This window comes from Cyrtonyx montezumae, unplaced genomic scaffold (genome assembly GCF_038088225.1).
Source record: "Cyrtonyx montezumae isolate F1298 unplaced genomic scaffold, pur_monq_1.0 scaffold_43, whole genome shotgun sequence".
In the NCBI taxonomy this organism is placed as follows: domain Eukaryota; kingdom Metazoa; phylum Chordata; class Aves; order Galliformes; family Odontophoridae; genus Cyrtonyx; species Cyrtonyx montezumae.
Genome location: NW_027072049.1, coordinates 93,140 through 101,116, shown reverse-complemented (window position 1 = coordinate 101,116; position 7,977 = coordinate 93,140).

The following is a 7,977-nucleotide window of genomic DNA, read 5'->3' as shown; positions in this document are numbered from 1 at the left end:
CCAAAATGATGAGGGTTTGCCCCCAAATCCCAGAGAACCAGCGATCCCCTGCAGCCCCCTTCCCCATCACCTGTCCCAGGGGACTCTGCTCCACTGATTCCTGGCAGCCCCTGCATGCCGTTCCCACTCTGCTGCATTTAGAGGTGCGTTCCTCGCACAACGTAGATGTTCACAATTTGTAATAGTGTTCCAATTATGAGCTGGGAAAGCACCTGGAATCGAGCCTGTCTCTGTTATTTATGGCCAATATAATCCTAACCCAATAGATACCTCTCATGAAGAAAGCTAACATTTTTCACCAAAGCACTGAAAGCAATACCTCACACTAATAGAGTCTGTTAGCAGAGGGAAGGAAGCCTGCACAGCCACTCACTGCCTCCCCAGAGAAGAGCATCTCACAGCACAGGGATCCAGAGGTCTCGATCATAAAGCAGCATCCTCCCCGTGCTAACAGCATTTCCCTCATGCTGCACTCGGCTCAGCTGGGAGAATCTGCGACTGGAAACTGTTTCACACCTCCGGGATACCCCAGCCTCACTGCCTGCTTCTCCAGGGGGAGCTGCTCTTTGTGCTGCAGCCACGAAGGATGCTCAGACCAACTGAAGCAGGTGGCTCCTGGGACACCGAGGGTGCCCAAAATGTAAGACATCACCTGGCTGCCTGCAGTGCTCCCCATCTGTGGGGTGCCTGCTGGATGGCGACACCAGATCTCACAGAATCATAAAGGCCTGAAAACACCTCTAAGGTCATCAAGCCCAACCCCCAGCCCATGGTCACCATGCCCACTGATCTCGTCCCTCAGTGCCACATCCACCAGTGGGTGGGCAGTTTGCCTCATCTCGATCTGCCTGCACAGACTGGTCCAGGGCAGAGTGCTCCAAGCATCTTCTCCAGGATGCACAGACTGATGGGCCTCCAGCAGAGGATATCTCTATATATAAAGTGTTATTACAGCTCATGAAGGTCCACTGGGAGCTGAACGCTTGAGCAAACCCACCCCACTGTCCTCACCTCTTTCCCACTGCGAGAGGAGCAGCGCTGGCGGGGCAGCTGGCTTCATCTCTCTCTTGGTGACCTTGATTTTGCTTGACAAGCTGCATACTTAATTAATTTAAGAAAAAAAAACGCTCTCTGTTCCATCTAAAAGGCCATTATTTTAATTTTGGCAGGTAATTACGAGAGAAGAAATGATAAATCTTCCTGAACGCTGTTTGTCTTTAGCAGAGGCATTAATTATGGATGCTCGAACGCTACGGCTGAAGACGTGTCCATGGGTGGAGGACTCGGGACCACCTCAAGCACGGCAGCCCCATTGCTGTGCTTTTGTTTTCTGCACTGAAGAAAGGATATTGCTCTTCTGAAGCTCTGTAGCAAGAGCGAGGGATTGAGACAGCCGAATAAGACTCTCTAGGAGCTCATATTAGTGTGACACACTTGGCCTCCAGAACTCATTGCCATCATAGATCATCTGGCAGCTTTTAAAAGGGGTTGTCATTTTAGGCAGATAAGAAAATCCAGATTTGTATCCAAGGGAAAAAAAGAAGGAACCAGAACCAGTCTGCGTGCTGTCTGATCTCTCGTGGATTAGTGTGCTCAGCCCCATAAGTCCGCAGAGCCCATGGTGACATCAGCTTCCCACCATGTCCTCTGGAAGACATCCCCACCTTGCTCGTTGGCCACGGGCCTGGTCCCAAACTCAGCATCCAACGACCAGCTGCTGCCAGCTGTGCATGCAACGACCCTTGGACCAGGCATTAATCCAGGTCACTGTTCCCTACCCAACAAACCTCTGTAGAAGCTGTAGGATCTCCATCAGACCACTCCGCACTTTGATGGGGTTTGATGAGGAGAAGTTGCACGTCAGCCAAGGAGTCCCACTGCAGCATGACCTGCGTGGGGGGGGAGGTGGAAATCACTGCCCCTTCTGTCTCGGTGCTGTCAGTCTGTTGCTCGCAAAGACTCCACGCAAAAAAACCATGGGATCTTGTTGTGTTTCTCCTGGTAAAACTGTTAAACTTCAGAGTTAATGATAAATCCTGGAGCCAGAAAGCAAGCAAAGTGCTCAAACTCCCAACCTGGGCACCCCAGCTTCAGTGCACAGGAATCCCTTTGCTCCCCATTGAACTTCAACCAACTGGAGATGAGACACCATTGTCCTCATGCCCCCATGCCCCGAGGCTCGCCAAAACTCTGGCACACCATCAAAAAGTGGTTTTGAGCTGCTGTGGTGCACCTATTAGCTGCTTATCACATCCTGAGCGATGGGATGAGCCCCAGCACCAGGCGTGGCGACAGCAGGGCACTGGGGACAGACTCCTGCAGCAGCTGCTGGGCAGTGGTATCCCACCCCGCTGTCATTCCCAACCTTTTTAGCTTTCAGAGATTTCCTGCCTCTCTCTGAGTAAGGGAAAGCACTGGGTGCGTCTGGAATTGTCATTAGCAGGGTCGTTTGCCCGCGCTGGAGTTGCAGCTGCCATTAAGAGGGCGATTTGTGAAGACGAGCGATAAGTCAATTAGGTATGATGGGACGTTAAAGGCAGTGCCTGTCTGCAGAGGGGAGCTGTCAAGCAGCTCGCATCTCCAGTGCTGGCTGTCTCCTGCTTTGGCCCATCTGCCCACATTCAGCAGGAGGATTTAGGTTGTTTCCAGCTACCCAAGCTGGCAGCTGCTCCAGTAATTATGCAGTGCTAGACTGAAGCACGTGGCAGGGACCTTGGTGCTCCGAGGAGATGTTGGCACTGGGATAAAGAACCCAGCAGCATCCCATTGCCATTGAGTGATGGAGAGGAGCTCAGCTGGGAGGGATCTGCTGGACATAGACAGGAGCCTAGAGCTGGCTGCCAGAGCATGAGACATCAGCATTCATCCCTGCTGCACAATGAGGGGGGGGGGGGTTATCTCCTCCTGGAGAAAGCTGGAGAGAGGAGCCAGCTTGTCAGGCTGACCACAGCTTTGGGTGCACTCCAGGGGAATCCAAGCTGGAGGAACAGGGAGCACAGCACTCTAAGAGGGTACTGCACCCCTTCAGCATCTGCTGAAGACCTGTCCTCGTATGCCATTGCCACAGAGGGTTTTGCCTCCTGGTTTGGAGCTCCAAATTCCCATTTCTACCAGAAAGCTGAGCTCCCAGCCACCCCAAATGGAGCTTCCTTGCCCCTCCAGGAGCTGTGCAACATCAGGTTTCCATGCTTTCCTTGCCAGAGGGCAAGCACAGCATGAAGGCAGCAAGCTGGGCTGGAGCATGAAGGCTGGAGCATGAAGGCTGGAGCATGAAGGCTGGAGCATGAAGGCTGGAGCATGAAGGCTGGAGCCAGGCTCCCGCACGAAACACAAACCCTGCCACCAAGCAAACTGCAGAGCACTGAGGTCTCCAGAGCACAGCTGTCACACACACACATCTCCTGTGCACTCACCCAAAGGAAACCACATCCCAAATATGCTGACAGTGGCCGAGCAGACTTTGTACGTGCCCAGGAGAAGCCCCCACTGTTATTAACACAGCAAAGGATGCGCTGCCAAAAGGAAGTGTCCCCAGCTACCAGATCAAACCTAGAGCTGTGTTAGCATTCTTTGAGCAGCCTGGGACAGAAGCAAAGAATAAAACCTAATTATTAAAGGCCTTAATCAATTCTTGTCACCGAGCACGGAGAGAAGGGAAGGGAGCAAGGGACAGTCACAGAACGCTGCTGTGGGGCTGAGCTGGGGCAAAGTCAAGCCACCAAGGATGGTCTCTCACAGACCCTGGCCAGCACCCAGCTGCTCACAGCAGGTCCATGAGGCTCCCAGGCACTTCGTGGTCCCCATCCCGCTCCACCTTCCCTTGTAAGCATTGTGGGGCCAGCAACGCAGCTCTGCGAGGAGCACTGAAGATGGTGAGGCATATTACTATGGTAACAAGACTGCCACGTACCTGAGACAGACCAGGAGAAGACCTCCCTCCATAGAAAGGGTAGAGAGGTGCAGAGGAGCGGGAGGCTTATCCTAGCCCTCGCCAGCTGGGAACAGGCAGCATGTTGTCAGCTGGACTGGTGGGCGACATGAGATAAAGCGGATGGGGTGGGAGACCTCTACTGGGAGCTCAGAGGGGACAGACAGACACAGGGCATCCCAGTGTGGATCCTCTGGGTGGGAAAGCAGCAAGCACTGTAAGGCAGTGCCCCCGAGATAATCTGATGCAGAGCACCTTCATGCAGCCTGGGTACCACCTCGAGTCTGCAGGAAAGCCCACCTCTTCCCTAAGAGATCTGCACACGTGATGCATCATCCTGCCTGCCTGGAGCATCATTTCTCACCCCTTCCCTCTCTCTCCTGAGCACCTCACTCCTCCAGAGGCACTCAAGCCACCTGGCAGCCTTCTTTTTAAGGGGCAGAATAGCACAAACTCTTCCCTCCCCCCATCAGACACTTTCTTGTTCATCTCTCACTGCAGGAGCAGCGTAAAAGGACCCATCCTGCACCCCCCCTCCCATTGCCAGGTGCATAAGAAGTTGTTTTGATCCCATTTGACCCCCCCTCGCCTGCACAGACCTGCTCACACCGGTGCCCCAGGAATCACAGAGGGGCATTTCTATCATGTACTCATCAAAGCTCTTCCGATGCCTTAATGAGATGCAATTCAAGGCGGTTTGAAGAAGCAGAACAGCATCGGCAGCTTCTGTAACAATCGACACAGAAGTGTCTTCCAAGTGCCTCTTTTATGTGGCTTTGCCCATCAGTGAGGCAGGGAGATAAAGTTCCATCATTTATTTCTGCTAATACAGTCAGGTGGCAATTGATGTTTTTTATGAGGGTGACAACGTCTGTGGGATGCACTGATGTTTATAGGCTGGTAAATCTGATTTATGCAGGGCTGCCAACGCTGCTATTGGTGAAGACCCCGTGACTCCAGCAGAGCTAATACGATCTGCATTGATTAGATTAATATCAATTAAGCAGAGCACAGACGGGTGATTTCCGCCTGTTCCAGCCCCAGCAGGTGAAGGTGCTTTGGTTTCACAGGTGTTGGACTCACGACAGAAGGGATTTTGTTGCTCTCCCTCGGCTGAGCATCCCAGGAAGCAGCAAGGAACGCAGCTCTGCTCACGCAGGAGGAATTGCTGACTCCTGACGTGGTGTGATTTGACGGGAAGGGCACGCAGCAGGGTGCGGGACATCCTCTGGATGTCTGCTCGCTGGGGAAAGGTGCAGAGGGACTTCGTGGCCGCAGCAGCTCCGCTTGCAGCCACAAACCATCCCATCAGAGCGGTGTTCCAGTGCCCTCTTGTGCCCAAACACGGAGGGCCGATGCTGCCCAGTCTCTCCGGTGGTAATTTTGGGAAGAGAGGAGGAAGCTCTGCACTGCGATCTGCAGCCCCAGCACACTCCGTAGCAAGTGCTGTCCCATGAAGGGAGAAAGCCGCACAGCAAGAGCGACTTAATCGCGTTAAATGCTGAGTGCCTGGGAAGGCAGATGATGATGGAGCACCATAGAGCAGCTCAGTGCTTGTGATGGGGTTGCAAATAATGCTGAATACCAACCAAGGGACCTTGCCACGGGGGTTCCCATCTCTGCTCTTGGGATGCTCAGCACCTTAAGTGCTCTCAGAGCATCTTGGCTGAGGCATGCTGGAAGCGTGTCCCAGCTCTGCCCTGCAGTAACCAGCCTTTGCCCCCCCAACCCATAGGGATGGGAAGGACCAAGGGGGACCACCCCCAGGCCTCAGGCAGCATGACCCACCCTGAGCCCCTCAGAAACCCTTCTTACAGAGATGGAGACCCTGGAACCTTCCCGAAAGCCTACAGCCATCCAGAGACAGCACGATGAGACAACAAACCCACTCCTATCAGAGCTGACAGTGAAACCTTCCCTGCTCAGGTAAAGAAGACCTGGTTTCTGGCAGATAACTTAAAGCCTCATTGCACACTCAGCTTCTTGCACACACACACACACACACACACGCACACACCAGTACGGTGGGAGGTGTGGAATCTGACCCACTGGGACGGGCTGGATGAACGTCCGTATTTCTAGTCACATTTGTGATGGATGTGACCTGTTCACCACCTGAGCAGCAGAGATCTGCCCAGAGCTTCGTGCAAAGCTTTCTGCTTCCTGAGCAAACATCCCTGCAAGCTGTGAATTCGGCAGCCCCCACCTCCAACTCTTCCATGGGACAAGGGGGGGTGAGAAAAGCAACACAGGAAGGGCAGAACAACCTGTAGCTGGAAACGCCCTCTTTCATTTGTTCCAGCTCTCCTGCGTACGCTGCACCACTCAGATTTGCTGCCCTCTGGATGCTTTTACAGACCCCTTCGGTCATCTTGGCCTTCCCTCGACTGCTCAGCAAACACTGCCCCCCAGTGCTGCTTTCCTTCCCCACCCTGCTGTCCCTCCACCCCCGGGAGCACGACTGTGATAAGCTCACCACCTCCCTCCCATCCCCAAGAGCAGGAGTGGGCCGGCAGCACGGATTTGCAATTTATATGTTAATCGTTACCCACCTCCAGGGACCGTGCTGACCCCCAGGGCGGGAGGTTTCACTGACAAGCACACAACGGATGCTCCCAGTTTCCACCCAGAGAGGAAGTTTCCACGATGGAGACAAACGGTGCAGTGCTCCCCGATGGGGATCTCGCTAATTAGGCATCAGCCTGTGCCACGTGAAAGGGAAGAGATAATTATCTTTCCTCTGAGAAGGCCCTTGAATCAGCGTGCTCCGCGTTCTGACCCCGTGCTAATGATGTGGCACCGGATGGGAGAGTGGAAAAGGGGAACATCCAAAGAGGAGCTCCAGCAAAGCGCCCGTGCTCATCACACGAGGAGCTGGAATCAGTGCTGGAGTAACGGGAGCCACGAGTGCGACCCACACACACACACCTGCACACTTACATACGTGCACACGTGCCAACACGTGCGCAAATACATGCACACAGCACAAGGGAACGCGCTATGCACGTTCACACACACACGCTCTCACACGCATCCACACACGTGCTTGCAAATGTGCACACTCCTCTGCATGCCTGCACAGGCAAATACATCCATGTGCACTCTGTGTGCACTCACTTGCACGCCTGAATTGCAAAGCAGCATGCCTGCACGTGCATGGTGCACACAAGCACGCACACTTGTACACATATGCAAGCGTGTGCACACATGCACATACATGCACACGCACACACGAGTACACACCAAAACACATGTACATACCCCTACATGCATGCACACACGTGCACACATGCAGATACATGTACACACACAAAAACACACATGCACACACACTCACACATGTACACGTGTGCATACACATATGCAGACACATATCTGCACATACAAGTGCACAGATAAACATACGCAAACATGTGAACATACATGTGCACACACATGTAAACAGGGCTATGTACACACAGACAGGTGTGCATGTGCAGATACAAACACACATGCACACACACACCGTACAAGCACACGTGTAAGCAGATGCACAGATAAACGTGTGCACCAACAGGTACACACACCTACACACATGCTAACACATGCACACGTATCCACGCACATACATGTACTCAGGCACATGCATGCACACGCTTGCACACGCATAGGTACACATGCTGACACATTTACAACCGCTCACACTCATACACACATATAAACACATGCACGCATGTACACATGCACATATATGTGCTCGGGAGCACACATATGCACACACATATACACACATGCACACACCTATGCACACAAGCACACACATGCTCCCTTGGAGATGCACACATACCCATTCGCATATGTACACACGAGCAAACACACGCACATACACACACGTATGTGGAGAAACGGGCACGCGGGCACACACGCACCGCCCGCTGGGGGCGGGGCCACGCTGGGGGGCGGAGCCTTTTTGAAGAGGGGGCGGGACATCCGTGGGGGGCGGGGCCTCGACCGGGTGTAATCTCATAGGGCGTGGCCTCGCAGAGGGGGCGTGGCCTCGCAGAGGGGGC